This window comes from Stenella coeruleoalba (assembly GCF_951394435.1).
Source record: "Stenella coeruleoalba genome assembly, contig: scaffold_248, whole genome shotgun sequence".
NCBI lineage: Eukaryota > Metazoa > Chordata > Mammalia > Artiodactyla > Delphinidae > Stenella > Stenella coeruleoalba.
Genome location: NW_027646010.1, coordinates 1 through 21,880, shown reverse-complemented (window position 1 = coordinate 21,880; position 21,880 = coordinate 1). Strand labels below are relative to the sequence as shown.

Below are 21,880 nucleotides of genomic sequence, written 5' to 3'. Positions count from 1 at the left end.
CCCGGCATGCTGAGCCTTTGGTTAATTCCTCTTCCTGGTGGGAAATGAGAGTTGAATTTGCCCGTCCAGACACCTCCAGCTAGCCTCTCATTGGTTCTTGCTATTCCTGTTCATCTTCCGCAGAAATTGCAAACTGGGCCAAACAGGAGGTTAAAGGGACTGACTCTCCAAGTCGGGAGAGTGTTAGTAAAGCATCTGGAATGTTGCACCCGAGTACCAGGGGAGGAAAACTGAGACATATTTGAACACGTCTCCCGTTCACATGGTTGATCATACTCTGGGTTCCACATGCATGTTTTAGCTGAAGGAAGAATACCTTAAACCTGGAGAGTTGAGACCCGTGTAATGGGTACCATGCAATATGACTTCAAAGGGTCTTCATTTGCTCACCGAACCTCTCCAATCCTATCACTGCTGCGTTTATGCCCCTGTACACATGCTTGATTCTCTTTTGGAGACATAGCAATCCATAGGTTTTAAGATACTTACTAGTCAGGTACATTCTTAGGCGTTTAATATGGGGTTTTGAGTCCATTTCGTTGAGCAAGGAGTAGCTCTTGTCTATTCCATATTTGGCTTAAGGAACTTTATCTGTGCTCATTTCAATCTCTGGTTTTATGCAGCACCCCAACTCACCTTTCCCCTTAAGCAAGCATAAGTTGGTTTTCTAAATTTGAGACCCTGTTCTGTTTTGGAATGCAGTTCCTGTGTAGCCAAGTTTCCATTCCGTGTATTACTGATATCTTATGATGTTTCTTTTTCTGTGTGACTTATTTCAGTTAGAATCATCATACCTGAATCCACTCATTGTGCTGCTAAGGGCCTGATGACACAGATTTCATTGCTGAGTGATATTGCTTTGTAAGTAAATACCACAACTTCTTTATCCATTTTTCACTTTCTGCGATGTTGAACTTGTACTGTAAACGAGGTTCTTGTAAACAGAGCCGTTCCAAACTTTGGGGTGGCTGTGTCTTTTTCATTTTAATTTCCCTAAGCTATAGGACCATAAGTGGAAGTGCCCTAGGTTCTGTTGCTTTGTTTTTTAGATGTTTCAGGAAACACCATACACTTCTCCCGAGTGGTTGTTGGCAAATTACACCCCGCCCATCAGCATAACAAGGCTCCCAGTTCTCCATGGCCTGTCCTGCCTTTCTGGATTTTACACTTTTTTCAGATGGCCCTTTTGACCGGGGGGAAGTGAGACTTCATTGTAGTGCAGATTTCCTTTGCAAGCTTGCTTGTTTGGCCAAAAAGGGCGTATGCGTTTTTTCCTGAATATATTCAGGAAAAAACGCATACGCCCTTTTTGGCCAAGTGCATCATTGTGGACGTTCTGCCTCTTTTCCTATGCTTTCAATGCAATTCCAGTCTACCTCCTGAAATCGGTTTCCTGCAATTCTGCCCCGCTTTCAAGTCCTCTTGGCAGCCTTACTTCAGTCTATTTTTGGACGATAGCTGTCATTTATAACTCTGCAGGTTTGTGAATTACAGTGCCCCTGAGCTCCTTTCTTCAACTCGCTTTCTTGTGACCTGGCCGCAACACCGCAGGATGGCTTCAGGCCCTAACCTGGTTCCGGCACGGCACGCTGAGCCTTTGGTTAATTCCTCTTCCTGGTGGGAAATGAGAGTTAAATTTGCCCGTCCAGACTCCTACAGGTAATCTCTCATTGGTTCTCGCTATTCCTGTTCATCTTCCGCAGAAATTGCAAACTGGGCCAAACAGGAGGTTAAAGGGACTGACTCTCCAAGTCGGGAGAGTGTTAGTAAAGCGTCTGGAATGTTGCACCCGAGTACCAGGGGAGGAAAACTGAGACATATTTGAACACGTCTCCCGTTCACATGGTTGATCATACTCTGGGTTCCACATGCATGTTTTAGCTGAAGGAAGAATACCTTAAACCTGGAGAGTTAAGACCCGTGTAATGGGTACCATGCAATATGACTTCAAAGGGTCTTCATTTGCTCACCGAACCTCTCCAATCCTATCACTGCTGCATTTATGCCCCTGTACACATGCTTGATTCTCTTTGGGAGACATAGCAATCCATAGGTTTTAAGATACTTACTAGTCAGGTACATTCTTAGGCGTTTAATATGGGGTTTTGAGTCCATTTCGTTGAGCAAGGAGTAGCTCTTGTCTATTCCATATTTGGCTTAAGGAACTTTATCTGTGCTCATTTCAATCTCTGGTTTTATGCAGCACCCCAACTCACCTTTCCCCTTAAGCAAGCATAAGTTGGTTTTCTAAATTTGAGACCCTGTTCTGTTTTGGAATGCAGTTCCTGTGTAGCCAAGTTTACATTCCGTGTATTAGTGATATCTTATGATGTTTCTTTTTCTGTGTGAATTATTTCAGTTAGAATCATCATACCTGAATCCACTCATTATGCTGCTACGGGCCTGATGACATAGATTTCATTGCTGAGTGATACTGCATTGTACGTAAGTACCACAAGTTCTTTATCCATTTTTCACTTTCTGTGATATTGAACTTGTACGGTAAACGAGGTTCTTGTAAACAGAGGTGTCCCAAACTTTGGGGTGGCTGTGTCTTTTTGATTTTAATTTCCCTAAGCTATAGGACCATAAGTGGAAGTGCCCTAGGCTCTGATGCTTTGTTTTTTAGATGTTTCAGGAAACACCATACACTTCTCCTGAGTGTCTGTTGGCAATTTACATCCCGCCCATCAGCATAACAAGGCTCCCAGTTCTCCATGGCCTGTCCTGCCTTTCTGGATTTTACACTTTGTTCAGATGGCCCTTTTGACCGGGGGGAAGTGAGACTTCATTGTAGTGCAGATTTCCTTTGCAAGCTTGCTTGTTTGGCCAAAAAGGGCGTATGCGTTTTTTCCTGAATATATTCAGGAAAAAACGCATACGCCCTTTTTGGCCAAGTGCATCATTGTGGACGTTCTGCCTCTTTTCCTATGCTTTCAATGCAATCCCAGTCTACCTCCTGAAATCGGTTTCCTGCAATTCTGCCCCGCTTTCAAGTCCTCTTGGCAGCCTTACTTCAGTCTATTTTTGGACGATAGCTGTCATTTATAACTCTGCAGGTTTGTGAATTACAGTGCCCCTGAGCTCCTTTCTTCAACTCGCTTTCTTGTGACCTGGCGGCAACACCGCAGGATGGCTTCAGGCCCTAATCTGGTTCCGGCCCGGCATGCTGAGCCTTTGGTTAATTCCTCTTCCTGGTGGGAAATGAGAGTTGAATTTGCCCGTCCAGACACCTCCAGCTAGCCTCTCATTGGTTCTTGCTATTCCTGTTCATCTTCCGCAGAAATTGCAAACTGGGCCAAACAGGAGGTTAAAGGGACTGACTCTCCAAGTGGGGAGAGTGTTAGTAAAGCATCTGGAATGTTGCACCCGAGTACCAGGGGAGGAAAACTGAGACATATTTGAACACGTCTCCCGTTCACATGGTTGATCATACTCTGGGTTCCACATGCATGTTTTAGCTGAAGGAAGAATACCTTAAACCTGGGTAGTTGAAACCCTTGGAATGGGTACCATGCAATATGACTTCAAAGGGTCTTCATTTGCTCACGAACCTCTCCAATCCTATCACTGCTGCGTTTATGCCCCTGTACACACGCTTGATTCTCTTTTGGAGACATAGCAATCCATAGGTTTTAAGATACTTACTAGTCAGGTACATTCTTAGGCGTTTAATATGGGGTTTTGAGTCCATTTCGTTGAGCAAGGAGTAGCTCTTGTCTATTCCATATTTGGCTTAAGGAACTTTATCTGTGCTCATTTCAATCTCTGGTTTTATGCAGCACCCCAACTCACCTTTCCCCTTAAGCAAGCATAAGTTGGTTTTCTAAATTTGAGACCCTGTTCTGTTTTGGAATGCAGTTCCTGTGTAGCCAAGTTTACATTCCGTGTATTACTGATATCTTATGATGTTTCTTTTTCTGTGTGACTTATTTCAGTTAGAATCATCATACCTGAATCCACTCATTGTGCTGCTAAGGGCCTGATGACACAGATTTCATTGCTGAGTGATATTGCTTTGTAAGTAAATACCACAACTTCTTTATCCATTTTTCACTTTCTGCGATGTTGAACTTGTACTGTAAACGAGGTTCTTGTAAACAGAGCCGTTCCAAACTTTGGGGTGGCTGTGTCTTTTTCATTTTAATTTCCCTAAGCTATAGGACCATAAGTGGAAGTGCCCTAGGTTCTGTTGCTTTGTTTTTTAGATGTTTCAGGAAACACCATACACTTCTCCCGAGTGGTTGTTGGCAAATTACACCCCGCCCATCAGCATAACAAGGCTCCCAGTTCTCCATGGCCTGTCCTGCCTTTCTGGATTTTACACTTTTTTCAGATGGCCCTTTTGACCGGGGGGAAGTGAGACTTCATTGTAGTGCAGATTTCCTTTGCAAGCTTGCTTGGTTGGCCAAAAAGGGCGTATGCGTTTTTTCCTGAATATATTCAGGAAAAAACGCATACGCCCTTTTTGGCCAAGTGCATCATTGTGGACGTTCTGCCTCTTTTCCTATGCTTTCAATGCAATTCCAGTCTACCTCCTGAAATCGGTTTCCTGCAATTCTGCCCCGCTTTCAAGTCCTCTTGGCAGCCTTACTTCAGTCTATTTTTGGACGATAGCTGTCATTTATAACTCTGCAGGTTTGTGAATTACAGTGCCCCTGAGCTCCTTTCTTCAACTCGCTTTCTTGTGACCTGGCCGCAACACCGCAGGATGGCTTCAGGCCCTAACCTGGTTCCGGCACGGCACGCTGAGCCTTTGGTTAATTCCTCTTCCTGGTGGGAAATGAGAGTTAAATTTGCCCGTCCAGACTCCTACAGGTAATCTCTCATTGGTTCTCGCTATTCCTGTTCATCTTCCACAGAAATTGCAAACTGGGCCAAACAGGAGGTTAAAGGGACTGACTCTCCAAGTCGGGAGAGTGTTAGTAAAGCGTCTGGAATGTTGCACCCGAGTACCAGGGGAGGAAAACTGAGACATATTTGAACACGTCTCCCGTTCACATGGTTGATCATACTCTGGGTTCCACATGCATGTTTTAGCTGAAGGAAGAATACCTTAAACCTGGAGAGTTAAGACCCGTGTAATGGGTACCATGCAATATGACTTCAAAGGGTCTTCATTTGCTCACCGAACCTCTCCAATCCTATCACTGCTGCGTTTATGCCCCTGTACACATGCTTGATTCTCTTTGGGAGACATAGCAATCCATAGGTTTTAAGATACTTACTAGTCAGGTACATTCTTAGGCGTTTAATATGGGGTTTTGAGTCCATTTCGTTGAGCAAGGAGTAGCTCTTGTCTATTCCATATTTGGCTTAAGGAACTTTATCTGTGCTCATTTCAATCTCTGGTTTTATGCAGCACCCCAACTCACCTTTCCCCTTAAGCAAGCATAAGTTGGTTTTCTAAATTTGAGACCCTGTTCTGTTTTGGAATGCAGTTCCTGTGTAGCCAAGTTTACATTCCGTGTATTAGTGATATCTTATGATGTTTCTTTTTCTGTGTGAATTATTTCAGTTAGAATCATCATACCTGAATCCACTCATTATGCTGCTACGGGCCTGATGACATAGATTTCATTGCTGAGTGATACTGCATTGTACGTAAGTACCACAAGTTCTTTATCCATTTTTCACTTTCTGTGATATTGAACTTGTACGGTAAACGAGGTTCTTGTAAACAGAGGTGTCCCAAACTTTGGGGTGGCTGTGTCTTTTTGATTTTAATTTCCCTAAGCTATAGGACCATAAGTGGAAGTGCCCTAGGCTCTGATGCTTTGTTTTTTAGATGTTTCAGGAAACACCATACACTTCTCCTGAGTGTCTGTTGGCAATTTACATCCCGCCCATCAGCATAACAAGGCTCCCAGTTCTCCATGGCCTGTCCTGCCTTTCTGGAGTTTACACTTTTTTCAGATGGCCCTTTTGACCGGGGGGAAGTGAGACTTCATTGTAGTGCAGATTTCCTTTGCAAGCTTGCTTGGTTGGCCAAAAAGGGCGTATGCGTTTTTTCCTGAATATATTCAGGAAAAAACGCATACGCCCTTTTTGGCCAAGTGCATCATTGTGGACGTTCTGCCTCTTTTCCTATGCCTTCAATGCAATTCCAGTCTACCTCCTGAAATCGGTTTCCTGCAATTCTGCCCCGCTTTCAAGTCCTCTTGGCAGCCTTACTTCAGTCTATTTTTGGACGATAGCTGTCATTTATAACTCTGCAGGTTTGTGAATTACAGTGCCCCTGAGCTCCTTTCTTCAACTCGCTTTCTTGTGACATGGCCGCAACTCCGCAGGATGTCTACAGGCCCTAATCTGGTTCCGGCATGGCACGCGGAGCCTTTGGTTAATTCCTCTTCCTGGTGGGAAATGAGAGTTAAATTTGCCCATCCAGACACCTCCAGCTAGTCTCTCATTGGTTCTCGCTATTCTTGTTCATCTTCCACAGAAATTGCAAACTGGGCCAAACAGGAGGTTAAAGGGACTGACTCTCCAAGTGGGGAGAGTGTTAGTAAAGCATCTGGAATGTTGAACCCGAGTACCAGGGTACGAAAACTGAGACATATTTGAACACGTCTCCCGATCACATGGTTGATCATAATCTAGGTTCCACATGCATGTTTTAGCTGAAGGAACAATACCTTAAACCTGGAGAGTTGAGACCCGTGGAATGGGTACCATGCAATATGACTTCAAAGGGTCTTCATTTGCTCGCGAACCCCTCCAATCCTATCACTGCTGCATTTATGCCCCTGTACACATGCTTGATTCTCTTTCGGAGACATAGCAATCCATAGGTTTTAAGATACTTACTAGTCAGGTACATTCTTAGGCGTTTAGTATGCGGTGTTGAGTCCATTTCGTTGAGCAAGGAGTAGCTCTTGTCTATTCCATATTTGGCTTAAGGAACTTTATCTGTGCTCATTTCAATCTCTGGTTTTATGCAGCACCCCAACTCACCTTTCCCCTTAAGCAAGCATAAGTTGGTTTTCTAAATTTGAGACCCTGTTCTGTTCTGTAATTCAGTTCCTGTGTAGCCAAGTTTACATTCCGTGTATTACTGATAACTTATGATGTTTCTTTTTCTGTGTGACTTATTTCAGTTAGAATCATCATACCTGAATCCACTCATTGTGATGCTAAGGGCCTGATGACACAGATTTCATTGCTGAGTGATATTGCTTTGTAAGTAAATACCACAACTTCTTTATCCATTTTTCACTTTCTGCGATGTTGAACTTGTACTGTAAACGAGTTTCTTGTAAACAGAGCCGTTCCAAATTTTGGGGTGGCTGTGTCTTTTTGATTTTAATTTCCCTAAGCTATAGGACCATAAGTGGAAGTGCCCTAGGTTCTGTTGCTTTGTTTTTTAGATGTTTCAGGAAACACCATACACTTCTCCCAAGTGGTTGTTGGCAATTTACATCCCGCCCATCAGCATAACAAGGCTCCCAGTTCTCCATGGCCTGTCCTGCCTTTCTGGATTTTACACTTTTTTCAGATGGCCCTTTTGACCGGGGGGAAGTGAGACTTCATTGTAGTGCAGATTTCCTTTGCAAGCTTGCTTGGTTGGCCAAAAAGGGCGTATGCGTTTTTTCCTGAATATATTCAGGAAAAAACGCATACGCCCTTTTTGGCCAAGTGCATCATTGTGGACGTTCTGCCTCTTTTCCTATGCTTTCAATGCAATTCCAGTCTACCTCCTGAAATCGGTTTCCTGCAATTCTGCCCCGCTTTCAAGTCCTCTTGGCAGCCTTACTTCAGTTTATTTTTGGACGATAGCTGTCATTTATAACTCTGCAGGTTTGTGAATTACAGTGTCCCTGAGCTCCTTTCTTCAACTCGCTTTCTTGTGACCTGGCCGCAACACCGCAGGATGTCTTCAGGCCCTATTCTGGTTCTGGCACGGCACGCTGAGCCTTTGGTTAATTCCTCTACCTGGTGGGAAATGAGAGTTATATTTGCCCATCCAGACACCTCCAGCTAGTCTTTCATTGGTTCTCGCTATTCCTGTTCATCTTCCACAGAAATTGCAAACTGGGCCAAACAGGAAGTTAAAGGGACTGACTCTCCAAGTGGGGAGAGTGTTAGTAAAGCGTCTGGAATGTTGCACCCGAGTACCAGGGTACGAAAACTGAGACATATTTGAACACGTCTCCCGATCACATGGTTGATCATACTCTAGGTTCCACATGCATGTTTTAGATGAAGGAAGAATACCTTAAACCTGGGTAGTTGAAACCCTTGGAATGGGTACCATGCAATATGACTTCAAAGGGTCTTCATTTGCTCACGAACCTCTCCAATCCTATCACTGCTGCGTTTATGCCCCTGTACACATGCTTGATTCTCTTTCGGAGACATAGCAATCCATAGGTTTTAAGATACTTACTAGTCAGGTGCATTCTTAGGCGTTTAATATGGGGTTTTGTGTCCATTTCGTTGAGCAAGGAGTAGCTCTTGTCTATTCCATATTTGGCTTAAGGAACTTTATCTGTACTCATTTCAATCTCTGGTTTTATGCAGCACCCCAACTCACCTTTCACCTTAAGCAAGCATAAGTTGGTTTTCTAAATTTGAGACCCTGTTCTGTGTTGGAATGCAGTTCCTGTGTAGCCAAGTTTACATTCCGTGTATTAGTGATATCTTATGATGTTTCTTTTTCTGTGTGACTTATTTCAGTTAGAATCATCGTACCTGAATCCACTCATTATGCTGCTATGGGTCTGATGACATAGATTTCATTGCTGAGTGATACTGCATTGTACGTAAGTACCACAAGTTCTTTATCCATTTTTCACTTTCTGTGATATTGAACTTGTACGGTAAACGAGGTTCTTGTAAACGGAGGCGTCCCAAACTTTGGGGTGGCTGTGTCTTTTTGATTTTAATTTCCCTAAGCTATAGGACCATAAGCGCAAGTGCCCTAGGCTCTGTTGCTTTGTTTTTTAGATGTTTCAGGAAACACCATACACTTCTCCTGAGGGTCTGTTGGCAATTTACATCCCGCCCATCAGCATAACAAGGCTCCCAGTTCTCCATGGCCTGTCCTGCCTTTCTGGATTTTACACTTTTTTCAGATGGCCCTTTTGACCGGGGGGGAAGTGAGACTTCATTGTAGTGCAGATTTCCTTTGCAAGTTTGCTTGGTTGGCCAAAAAGGGCGTATGCGTTTTTTCCTGAATATATTCAGGAAAAAACGCATACGCCCTTTTTGGCCAAGTGCATCATTGTGGACGTTCTGCCTCTTTTCCTATGCTTTCAATGCAATTCCAGTCTACCTCCTGAAATCGGTTTCCTGCAATTCTGCCCCGCTTTCAAGTCCTGTTGGCAGCCTTACTTCAGTATATTTTTGGACGATAGCTGTCATTTATAACTCTGCAGGTTTGTGAATTACAGTGCCCCTGAGCTCCTTTCTTCAACTCGTTTTCTTGTGAGCTGGCCGCAACACCGCAGGAGGGCTTCAGGCCCTAATCTGGTTCCGGCACGGCATACTGAGCCTTTGGTTATTTCCTCTTCCTGGTGGGAAATGAGAGTTAAATTTGCCCGTCCAGACACCTCCAGCTAGCCTCTCATTGGTTCTCGCTATTCCTGTTCATCTTCCGCAGAAATTGGAAACTGTGCCAAACAGGAGGTTAAAGGCACTGACTCTCCAAGTGGGGAGAGTGTTAGTAAAGCGTCTGGAATGTTGCACCCGAGTACCAGGGTACGAAAACTGAGACATATTTGAACAGGTCTCCCGATCACATGGTTGATCATACTCTAGGTTCCACATGCATGTTTTAGCTGAAGGAAGAATACCTAAAATCTGGGTAGTTGAAACCCGTGGAATGGGTACCATGCAATATGATTTCAAAGGGTCTTCATTTGCTCACCGAACCTCTCCAATCCTATCACTGCTGCGTTTATGCACCTGCACACATGCTTGATTCTCTTTCAGAGACATAGCAATCCATAGGTTTTAAGATACTTACTAGTCAGGTACATTCTTAGGCGTTTAATATGCGGTGTTGAGTCCATTTCGTTGAGCAAGGAGTAGCTCTTGTCTATTCCATATTTGGCTTAAGGAACTTTATCTGTGCTCATTTCAATCTCTGGTTTCATGCAGCACCCCAACTCACCTTTCCCCTTAAGCAAGCATAAGTTGGTTTTCTAAATTTGAGACCCTGTTCTGTTCTGTAATTCAGTTCCTGTGTAGCCAAGTTTACATTCCGTGTATTACTGATATCTTATGATGTTTCTTTTTCTGTGTGACTTATTTCAGTTAGAATCATCATACCTGAATCCACTCATTGTGCTGCTAAGGGCCTGATGACACAGATTTCATTGCTGCGTGATATTGCTTTGTAAGTGAATACCACAAATTCTTTATCCATTTTTCACTTTCTGCGATGTTGAACTTGTACTGTAAACGAGGTTCTTGTAAACAGAGCCGTTCCAAACTTTGGGGTGGCTGTGTCTTTTTGATTTTAATTTCCCTAAGCTATAGGACCATAAGTGGAAGTGCCCTAGGTTCTGTTGCTTTGTTTTTTAGATGTTTCAGGAAACACCATACACTTCTCCCGAGTGGTTGTTGGCAATTTACATCCCGCCCATCAGCATAACAAGGCTCCCAGTTCTCCATGGCCTGTCCTGCCTTTCTGGATTTTACACTTTTTTCAGATGGCCCTTTTGACCGGGGGGAAGTGAGACTTCATTGTAGTGCAGATTTCCTTTGCAAGCTTGCTTGGTTGGCCAAAAAGGGCGTATGCGTTTTTTCCTGAATATATTCAGGAAAAAATGCATACGCCCTTTTTGGCCAAGTGCATCATTGTGGACGTTCTGCCTCTTTTCCTATGCTTTCAATGCAATTCCAGTCTACCTCCTGAAATCGGTTTCCTGCAATTCTGCCCCGCTTTCAAGTCCTCTTGGCAGCCTTACTTCAGTCTATTTTTGGACGATAGCTGTCTTTTATAACTCTGCAGGTTTGTGAATTACAGTGCCCCTGAGCTCCTTTCTTCAACTCGTTTTCTTGTGAGCTGGCCGCAACACCGCAGGATGGCTTCAGGCCCTAATCTGGTTCCGGCACGGCACGCTGAGCCTTTGGTTATTTCCTCTTCCTGGTGGGAAATGAGAGTTAAATTTGCCCGTCCAGACACCTCCAGCTAGCCTCTCATTGGTTCTCGCTATTCCTGTTCATCTTCCGCAGAAATTGCAAACTGGGCCAAACAGGAGGTTAAAGGCGCTTACTCTCCAAGTGGGGAGAGTGTTAGTAAAGCGTCTGGAATGTTGCACCCGAGTACTAGGGGAGGAAAACTGAGACATATTTGAACACGTCTCCCATTCACATGGTTCATAATACTTGGGTTCCACATGCATGTTTTAGCTGAAGGAAGAATACCTAAAACCTGGGTAGTTGAAACCCGTGGAATGGGTACCATGCAATATGACTTCAAAGGGTCTTCATTTGCTCACCGAACCTCTCCAATCCTATCACTGCTGCGTTTATGCCCCTGTACACATGCTTGATTCTCTTTCGGAGACATAGCAATCCATAGGTTTTAAGATACTTACTAGTCAGGTACATTCTTAGGCGTTTAATATGCGGTGTTGAGTCCATTTCGTTGAGCAAGGAGTAGCTCTTGTCTATTCCATATTTGGCTTAAGGAACTTTATCTGTGCTCATTTCAATCTCTGGTTTTATGCAGCACCCCAACTCACCTTTCCCCTTAAGCAAGCATAAGTTGGTTTTCTAAATTTGAGACCCTGTTCTGTTCTGTAATTCAGTTCCTGTGTAGCCAAGTTTACATTCCGTGTATTACTGATATCTTATGATGTTTCTTTTTCTGTGTGACTTATTTCAGTTAGAATCATCATACCTGAATCCACTCATTGTGCTGCTAAGGGCCTGATGACACAGATTTCATTGCTGAGTGATATTGCTTTTTAAGTAAATACCACAACTTCTTTATCCATTTTTCACTTTCTGCGATGTTGAACTTGTACTGTAAATGAGGTTCTTGTAAAGAGAGCCATTCCAAACTTTGGGGTGGCTGTGTCTTTTTGATTTTAAATTCCCTAAGCTATAGGACCATAAGTGGAAGTGCCCTAGGCTCTGTTGCTTTGTTTTTTAGATGTTTTAGTAAACACCATACACTTCTCCCGAGTGGTTGTTGACAATTTACATCCCGCCCATAAGCATAACAAGGCTCCCAGTTCTCCATGGCCTGTCCTGCCTTTCTGGATTTTACACTTTTTTCAGATGGCCCTTTTGACCGGGGGGAAGTGAGACTTCATTGTAGTGCAGATTTCCTTTGCAAGCTTGCTTAGTTGGCCAAAAAGGGCGTATGCGTTTTTTCCTGAATATATTCAGGAAAAAACGCATACGCCCTTTTTGGCCAAGTGCATCATTGTGGACGTTCTGCCTCTTTTCCTATGCTTTCAATGCAATTCCAGTCTACCTCCTGAAATCGGTTTCCTGCAATTCTGCCCCGTTTTCAAGTCCTCTTGGCAGCCTTACTTCAGTCTATTTTTGGACGATAGCTGTCATTTATAACTCTGCAGGTTTGTGAATTACAGTGCCCCTGAGCTCCTTTCTTCAACTCGCTTTCTTGTGAGCTGACCGCAACACCGCATGATGGCTTCAGGACCTAATCTGGTTCCGGCACGGCACGCTGAGCCTTTGGTTAATTCCTCTTCCTGGTGGGAAATGAGAGTTAAATTTGCCCGTCCAGACACCTCCAGCTAGTCTCTCATTGGTTCTCGCTATTCCTGTTCATCTTCCGCAGAAATTGCAAACTGGGCCAAACAGGAGGTTAAAGGGACTTTCTCTCCAAGTCGGGAGAGTGTTAGTAAAGCATCTGGAATGTTGCACCCGAGTACCAGGGGAGGAAAACTGAGATATATTTGAACACGTCTCCCGTTCACATGGTTGATCATACTCTGGGTTCCACATGCATGTTTTAGCTGAAGGAAGAATACCTTAAACCTGGAGAGTTGAGACCCGTGGAATGGGTACCATGAAATATGACTTCAAAGGGTCTTCATATGCTCACCGAACCTCTCCAATCCTATCACTGCTGCGTTTATGCCCCTGTACACATGCTTGATTCTCTTTCGGAGACATAGCAATCCATAGGTTTTAAGATACTTACTAGTCAGGTACATTCTTAGGCGTTTAATATGGGGTGTTGAGTCCATTTCGTTGAGCAAGGAGTAGCTCTTGTCTATTCCATATTTGGCTTAAGGAACTTTATCTGTGCTCATTTCAATCTCTGGTTTTATGCAGCACCCCAACTCACCTTTCCCCTTAAGCAAGCATAAGTTGGTTTTCTAAATTTGAGACCCTGTTCTGTTCTGTAATTCAGTTCCTGTGTAGCCAAGTTTCCACTCCGTGTATTACTGATATCTTATGATGTTTCTTTTTCTGTGTGACTTATTTCAGTTAGAATCATCATACCTGAATCCACTCATTGTGCTGCTAAGGGCCTGATGACACAGATTTCATTGCTGAGTGATATTGCTTTGTAAGTAAATACCACAACTTCTTTATCCATTTTTCACTTTCTGCGATGTTGAACTTGTACTGTAAACGAGGTTCTTGTAAACAGAGCCGATCCAAACTTTGGGGTGGCTGTGTCTTTTTGATTTTAATTTCCCTAAGCTATAGGACCATAAGTGGAAGTGCCCTAGGCTCTGTTGCTTTGTTTTTTAGATGTTTCAGGAAACACCATACACTTCTCCCAAGTGGTTGTTGGCAATTTACATCCCGCCCCTCAACATAACAAGGCTCCCAGTTCTCCATGGCCTGTCCTGCCTTTCTGGATTTTACACTTTTTTCAGATGGCCCTTTTGACCGGGGGGAAGTGAGACTTCATTGTAGTGCAGATTTCCTTTGCAAGCTTGCTTGGTTGGCCAAAAAGGGCGTATGCGTTTTTTCCTGAATATATTCAGGAAAAAACGCATACGCCCTTTTTGGCCAAGTGCATCATTGTGGACGTTCGGCCTCTTTTCCTATGCTTTCAATGCAATTCCAGTCTACCTCCTGAAATCGGTTTCCTGCAATTCTGCCCCGCTTTCAAGTCCTCTTGGCAGCCTTACTTCAGTCTATTTTTGGACGATAGCTGTCTTTTATAACTCTGCAGGTTTGTGAATTACAGTGCCCCTGAGCTCCTTTCTTCAACTCGTTTTCTTGTGAGCTGGCCGCAACACCGCAGGATGGCTTCAGGCCCTAATCTGGTTCCGGCACGGCACGCTGAGCCTTTGGTTATTTCCTCTTCCTGGTGGGAAATGAGAGTTAAATTTGCCCGTCCAGACACCTCCAGCTAGCCTCTCATTGGTTCTCGCTATTCCTGTTCATCTTCCGCAGAAATTGCAAACTGGGCCAAACAGGAGGTTAAAGGCGCTTACTCTCCAAGTGGGGAGAGTGTTAGTAAAGCGTCTGGAATGTTGCACCCGAGTACTAGGGGAGGAAAACTGAGACATATTTGAACACGTCTCCCATTCACATGGTTCATAATACTTGGGTTCCACATGCATGTTTTAGCTGAAGGAAGAATACCTAAAACCTGGGTAGTTGAAACCCGTGGAATGGGTACCATGCAATATGACTTCAAAGGGTCTTCATTTGCTCACCGAACCTCTCCAATCCTATCACTGCTGCGTTTATGCCCCTGTACACATGCTTGATTCTCTTTCGGAGACATAGCAATCCATAGGTTTTAAGATACTTACTAGTCAGGTACATTCTTAGGCGTTTAATATGCGGTGTTGAGTCCATTTCGTTGAGCAAGGAGTAGCTCTTGTCTATTCCATATTTGGCTTAAGGAACTTTATCTGTGCTCATTTCAATCTCTGGTTTTATGCAGCACCCCAACTCACCTTTCCCCTTAAGCAAGCATAAGTTGGTTTTCTAAATTTGAGACCCTGTTCTGTTCTGTAATTCAGTTCCTGTGTAGCCAAGTTTACATTCCGTGTATTACTGATATCTTATGATGTTTCTTTTTCTGTGTGACTTATTTCAGTTAGAATCATCATACCTGAATCCACTCATTGTGCTGCTAAGGGCCTGATGACACAGATTTCATTGCTGAGTGATATTGCTTTTTAAGTAAATACCACAACTTCTTTATCCATTTTTCACTTTCTGCGATGTTGAACTTGTACTGTAAATGAGGTTCTTGTAAAGAGAGCCATTCCAAACTTTGGGGTGGCTGTGTCTTTTTGATTTTAAATTCCCTAAGCTATAGGACCATAAGTGGAAGTGCCCTAGGCTCTGTTGCTTTGTTTTTTAGATGTTTTAGTAAACACCATACACTTCTCCCGAGTGGTTGTTGACAATTTACATCCCGCCCATAAGCATAACAAGGCTCCCAGTTCTCCATGGCCTGTCCTGCCTTTCTGGATTTTACACTTTTTTCAGATGGCCCTTTTGACCGGGGGGAAGTGAGACTTCATTGTAGTGCAGATTTCCTTTGCAAGCTTGCTTAGTTGGCCAAAAAGGGCGTATGCGTTTTTTCCTGAATATATTCAGGAAAAAACGCATACGCCCTTTTTGGCCAAGTGCATCATTGTGGACGTTCTGCCTCTTTTCCTATGCTTTCAATGCAATTCCAGTCTACCTCCTGAAATCGGTTTCCTGCAATTCTGCCCCGTTTTCAAGTCCTCTTGGCAGCCTTACTTCAGTCTATTTTTGGACGATAGCTGTCATTTATAACTCTGCAGGTTTGTGAATTACAGTGCCCCTGAGCTCCTTTCTTCAACTCGCTTTCTTGTGAGCTGGCCGCAACACCGCATGATGGCTTCAGGACCTAATCTGGTTCCGGCACGGCACGCTGAGCCTTTGGTTAATTCCTCTTCCTGGTGGGAAATGAGAGTTAAATTTGCCCGTCCAGACACCTCCAGCTAGTCTCTCATTGGTTCTCGCTATTCCTGTTCATCTTCCGCAGAAATTGCAAACTGGGCCAAACAGGAGGTTAAAGGGACTGACTCTCCAAGTCGGGAGAGTGTTAGTAAAGCATCTGGAATGTTGCACCCGAGTACCAGGGGAGGAAAACTGAGATATATTTGAACACGTCTCCCGTTCACATGGTTGATCATACTCTGGGTTCCACATGCATGTTTTAGCTGAAGGAAGAATACCTTAAACCTGGAGAGTTGAGACCCGTGGAATGGGTACCATGAAATATGACTTCAAAGGGTCTTCATATGCTCACCGAACCTCTCCAATCCTATCACTGCTGCGTTTATGCCCCTGTACACATGCTTGATTCTCTTTCGGAGACATAGCAATCCATAGGTTTTAAGATACTTACTAGTCAGGTACATTCTTAAGCGTTTAATATGGGGTGTTGAGTCCATTTCGTTGAGCAAGGAGTAGCTCTTGTCTATTCCATATTTGGCTTAAGGAACTTTATCTGTGCTCATTTCAATCTCTGGTTTTATGCAGCACCCCAACTCACCTTTCCCCTTAAGCAAGCATAAGTTGGTTTTCTAAATTTGAGACCCTGTTCTGTTCTGTAATTCAGTTCCTGTGTAGCCAAGTTTCCATTCCGTGTATTACTGATATCTTATGATGTTTCTTTTTCTGTGTGACTTATTTCAGTTAGAATCATCATACCTGAATCCACTCATTGTGCTGCTAAGGGCCTGATGACACAGATTTCATTGCTGAGTGATATTGCTTTGTAAGTAAATACCACAACTTCTTTATCCATTTTTCACTTTCTGCGATGTTGAACTTGTACTGTAAACGAGGTTCTTGTAAACAGAGCCGATCCAAACTTTGGGGTGGCTGTGTCTTTTTGATTTTAATTTCCCTAAGCTATAGGACCATAAGTGGAAGTGCCCTAGGCTCTGTTGCTTTGTTTTTTAGATGTTTCAGGAAACACCATACACTTCTCCCAAGTGGTTGTTGGCAATTTACATCCCGCCCATCAACATAACAAGGCTCCCAGTTCTCCATGGCCTGTCCTGCCTTTCTGGATTTTACACTTTTTTCAGATGGCCCTTTTGACCGGGGGGAAGTGAGACTTCATTGTAGTGCAGATTTCCTTTGCAAGCTTGCTTGGTTGGCCAAAAAGGGCATATGCGTTTTTTCCTGAATATATTCAGGAAAAAACGCATACGCCCTTTTTGGCCAAGTGCATCATTGTGGACGTTCTGCCTCTTTTCCTATGCTTTCAATGCAATTCCAGTCTACCTCCTGAAATCGGTTTCCTGCAATTCTGCCCTGCTTTCAAGTCCTCTTGGCAGCCTTACTTCAGTCTATTTTTGGACGATAGCTGTCATTTATAACTCTGCAGGTTTGTGAATTACAGTGTCCCTGAGCTCCTTTCTTCAACTCGCTTTCTTGTGACCTGGCCGCAACACCGCAGGATGTCTTCAGGCCCTAATCTGGTTCTGGCACGGCACGCTGAGCCTTTGGTTAATTCCTCTTCCTGGTGGGAAATGAGAGTTATATTTGCCCATCCAGACACCTCCAGCTAGTCTTTCATTGGTTCTCGCTATTCCTGTTCATCTTCCACAGAAATTGCAAACTGGGCCAAACAGGAAGTTAAAGGGACTGACTCTCCAAGTGGGGAGAATGTTAGTAAAGCGTCTGGAATGTTGCACCCGAGTAGCAGGGTACGAAAACTGAGACATATTTGAACACGTCTCCCGATCACATGGTTGATCATACTCTAGGTTCCACATGCATGTTTTAGATGAAGGAAGAATACCTTAAACCTGGGTAGTTGAAACCCGTGGAATGGGTACCATGCAATATGACTTCAAAGGGTCTTCATTTGCTCACGAACCTCTCCAATCCTATCACTGCTGCGTTTATGCCCCTGTACACATGCTTGATTCTCTTTCGGAGACATAGCAATCCATAGGTTTTAAGATACTTACTAGTCAGGTGCATTCTTAGGCGTTTAATATGGGGTTTTGTGTCCATTTCGTTGAGCAAGGAGTAGCTCTTGTCTATTCCATATTTGGCTTAAGGAACTTTATCTGTACTCATTTCAATCTCTGGTTTTATGCAGCACCCCAACTCACCTTTCCCCTTAAGCAAGCATAAGTTGGTTTTCTAAATTTGAGACCCTGTTCTGTGTTGGAATGCAGTTCCTGTGTAGCCAAGTTTACATTCCGTGTATTAGAGATATCTTATGATGTTTCTTTTTCTGTGTGACTTATTTCAGTTAGAATCATCGTACCTGAATCCACTCATTATGCTGCTACGGGTCTGATGACATAGATTTCATTGCTGAGTGATACTGCATTGTACGTAAGTACCACAAGTTCTTTATCCATTTTTCACTTTCTGTGATATTGAACTTGTATGGTAAACGAGGTTCTTGTAAACGGAGGCGTCCCAAACTTTGGGGTGGCTGTGTCTTTTTGATTTTAATTTCCCTAAGCTATAGCACCATAAGCGCAAGTGCCATAGGCTCTGTTGCTTTGTTTTTTAGATGTTTCAGGAAACACCATACACTTCTCCTGAGGGTCTGTTGGCAATTTACATCCCGCCCATCAGCATAACAAGGCTCCCAGTTCCCATGGCCTGTCCTGCCTTTCTGGATTTTACACTTTTTTCAGGTGGCCCTTTTGACCGGGGGGAAGTGAGACTTCATTGTAGTGCAGATTTCCTTTGCAAGTTTGCTTGGTTGGCCAAAAAGGGCGTATGCGTTTTTTCCTGAATATATTCAGGAAAAAACGCATACGCCCTTTTTGGCCAAGTGCATCATTGTGGACGTTCTGCCTCTTTTCCTATGCTTTCAATGCAATTCCAGTCTACCTCCTGAAATCGGTTTCCTGCAATTCTGCCCCGCTTTCAAGTCCTCTTGGCAGCCTTACTTCAGTATATTTTTGGACGATAGCTGTCATTTATAACTCTGCAGGTTTGTGAATTACAGTGCCCCTGAGCTCCTTTCTTCAACTCGCTTTCTTGTGACCTGGCCGCAACACCGCAGGATGTCTTCAGGTCCTAATCTGGTTCTGGCACGGCACGCTGAGCCTTTGGTTAATTCCTCTTCCTGGTGGGAAATGAGAGTTAAATTTGCCCGTCCAGACATCTCCAGCTAGCCTCTCATTGGTTCTCGCTATTCCTGTTCATCTTCCGCAGAAATTGGAAACTGGGCCAAACAGGAGGTTAAAGGCGCTGACTCTCCAAGTGGGGAGAGTGTTAGTAAAGCGTCTGGAATGTTGCACCCGAGTACCAGGGTACGAAAACTGAGACATATTTGAACAGGTCTCCCGATCACATGGTTGATCATACTCTAGGTTCCACATGCATGTTTTAGCTGAGGAAGAATACCTAAAACCTGGGTAGTTGAAACCCGTGTAATGGGTACCATGCAATATGATTTCAAAGGGTCTTCATTTGCTCACCGAACCTCTCCAATCCTATCACTGCTGCGTTTATGCACCTGCACACATGCTTGATTTTCTTTCGGAGACATAGCAATCCATAGGTTTTAAGATACTTACTAGTCAGGTACATTCTTAGGCGTTTAGTATGCGGTGTTGAGTCCATTTCGTTGAGCAAGGAGTAGCTCTTGTCTATTCCATATTTGGCTTAAGGAACTTTATCTGTGCTCATTTCAATCTCTGGTTTTATGCAGCACCCCAACTCACCTTTCCCCTTAAGCAAGCATAAGTTGGTTTTCTAAATTTGAGACCCTGTTCTGTTCTGTAATTCAGTTCCTGTGTAGCCAAGTTTCCATTCCGTGTATTACTGATATCTTATGATGTTTCTTTTTCTGTGTGACTTATTTCAGTTAGAATCATCATACCTGAATCCACTCATTGTGCTGCTAAGGGCCTGATGACATAGATTTCATTGCTGAGTGATATTGCTTTGTAAGTGAATACCACAACTTCTTTATCCATTTTTCACTTTCTGCGATGTTGAACTTGTACTGTAAACGAGGTTCTTGTAAACAGAGCCGTTCCAAACTTTGGGGTGGCTGTGTCTTTTTGATTTTAATTTCCCTAAGCTATAGGACCATAAGTGGAAGTGCCCTAGGCTCTGTTGCTTTGTTTTTTAGATGTTTCAGGAAACACCATACACTTCTCCCGAGTGGTTGTTGGCAATTTACATCCCGCCCATCAGCATAACAAGGCTCCCAGTTCTCCATGGCCTTTCCTGCCTTTCTGGATTTTACACTTTTATCAGATGGCCCTTTTGACCGGGGGGAAGTGAGACTTCATTGTAGTGCAGATTTCTTTGCAAGCTTGCTTGGTTGGCCAAAAAGGGCGTATGCGTTTTTTCCTGAATGTATTCAGGAAAAAACGCATACGCCCTTTTTGGCCAAGTGCATCATTGTGGACGTTCTGCCTCTTTTCCTATGCTTTCAATGCAATTCCAGTCTACCTCCTGAAATCGGTTTCCTGCAATTCTGCCCCGCTTTCAAGTCCTCTTGGCAGCCTTACTTCAGTATATTTTTGGACGATAGCTGTCATTTATAACTCTGCAGGTTTGTGAATTACAGTGCCCCTGAGCTCCTTTCTTCAACTCGCTTTCTTGTGACCTGGCCGCAACACCGCAGGATTGCTTCAGGCCCTAATCTGGTTCCGGTACGGCACGCTGAGCCTTTGGTTATTTCCTCTTCCTGGTGGGAAATGAGAGTTAAATTTGCCCGTCCAGACATCTCCAGCTAGCCTCTCATTGGTTCTCGCTATTCCTGTTCATCTTCCGCAGAAATTGCAAACTGTGCCAAACAGGAGGTTAAAGGCGCTGACTCTCCAAGTGGGGAGAGTGTTAGTAAAGCGTCTGGAATGTTGCACCCGAGTACCAGCGTACGAAAACTGAGACATATTTGAACAGGTCTCCCGATCACATGGTTGATCATACTCTAGGTTCCACATGCATGTTTTAGCTGAAGGAAGAATACCTAAAACCTGGGTAGTTGAAACCCGTGTAAAGGGTACCATGCAATATGATTTCAAAGGGTCTTCATTTGCTCACCGAACCTCTCCAATCCTATCACTGCTGCGTTTATGCACCTGCACACATGCTTGATTCTCTTTCGGAGACATGGCAATCCATAGGTTTTAAGATACTTACTAGTCAGGTACATTCTTAGGCGTTTAATATGCGGTGTTGAGTCCATTTCGTTGAGCAAGGAGTAGTTCTTTTCTATTCCATATTTGACTTAAGGAACTTTATCTGTGCTCATTTCAATCTCTGGTTTTATGCAGCACCCCAACTCACCTTTACTCTTAAGCAAGCATAAGTTGGTTTTCTAAATTTGAGACCCTGTTCTGTTCTGTAATTCAGTTCCTGTGTAGCCAAGTTTCCATTCCGTGTATTACTGATATCTTATGATGTTTCTTTTTCTGTGTGACTTATTTCAGTTAGAATCATCATACCTGAATCCACTCATTGTGCTGCTAAGGGCCTGATGACATAGATTTCATTGCTGAGTGATATTGCTTTGTAAGTGAATACCACAACTTCTTTATCCATTTTTCACTTTCTGCGATGTTGAACTTGTACTGTAAACGAGGTTCTTGTAAACAGAGCCGTTCCAAACTTTGGGGTGGCTGTGTCTTTTTGATTTTAATTTCCCTAAGCTATAGGACCATAAGTGGAAGTGCCCTAGGCTCTGTTGCTTTGTTTTTTAGATGTTTCAGGAAACACCATACACTTCTCCCGAGTGGTTGTTGGCAATTTACATCCCGCCCATCAGCATAACAAGGCTCCCAGTTCTCCATGGCCTGTCCTGCCTTTCTGGATTTTACACTTTTTTCAGATGGCCCTTTTGACCGGGGGGAAGTGAGACTTCATTGTAGTGCAGATTTCCTTTGCAAGCTTGCTTGGTTGGCCAAAAAGGGCGTATGCGTTTTTTCCTGAATATATTCAGGAAAAAACGCATACGCCCTTTTTGGCCAAGTGCATCATTGTGGACGTTCTGCCTCTTTTC

The 21,880-nt window shown here is 43.7% G+C and overlaps 1 long non-coding RNA gene across 1 annotated transcript in view; it reads left to right on the top strand.

Annotated features, from left to right (window-relative positions):
• Positions 1–15,080, top strand: part of LOC307181394 — a 189,928-nt gene extending 174,848 nt beyond the window's left edge. The window contains exons 3-4 of the long non-coding RNA XR_013826652.1: positions 11,837–11,922; positions 15,000–15,080. This is a non-coding gene — a long non-coding RNA (uncharacterized lncRNA). The remainder of the gene's footprint in view (positions 1–11,836; positions 11,923–14,999) is intronic.
• The last annotated feature ends 6,800 nt before the right edge of the window (positions 15,081–21,880 follow it).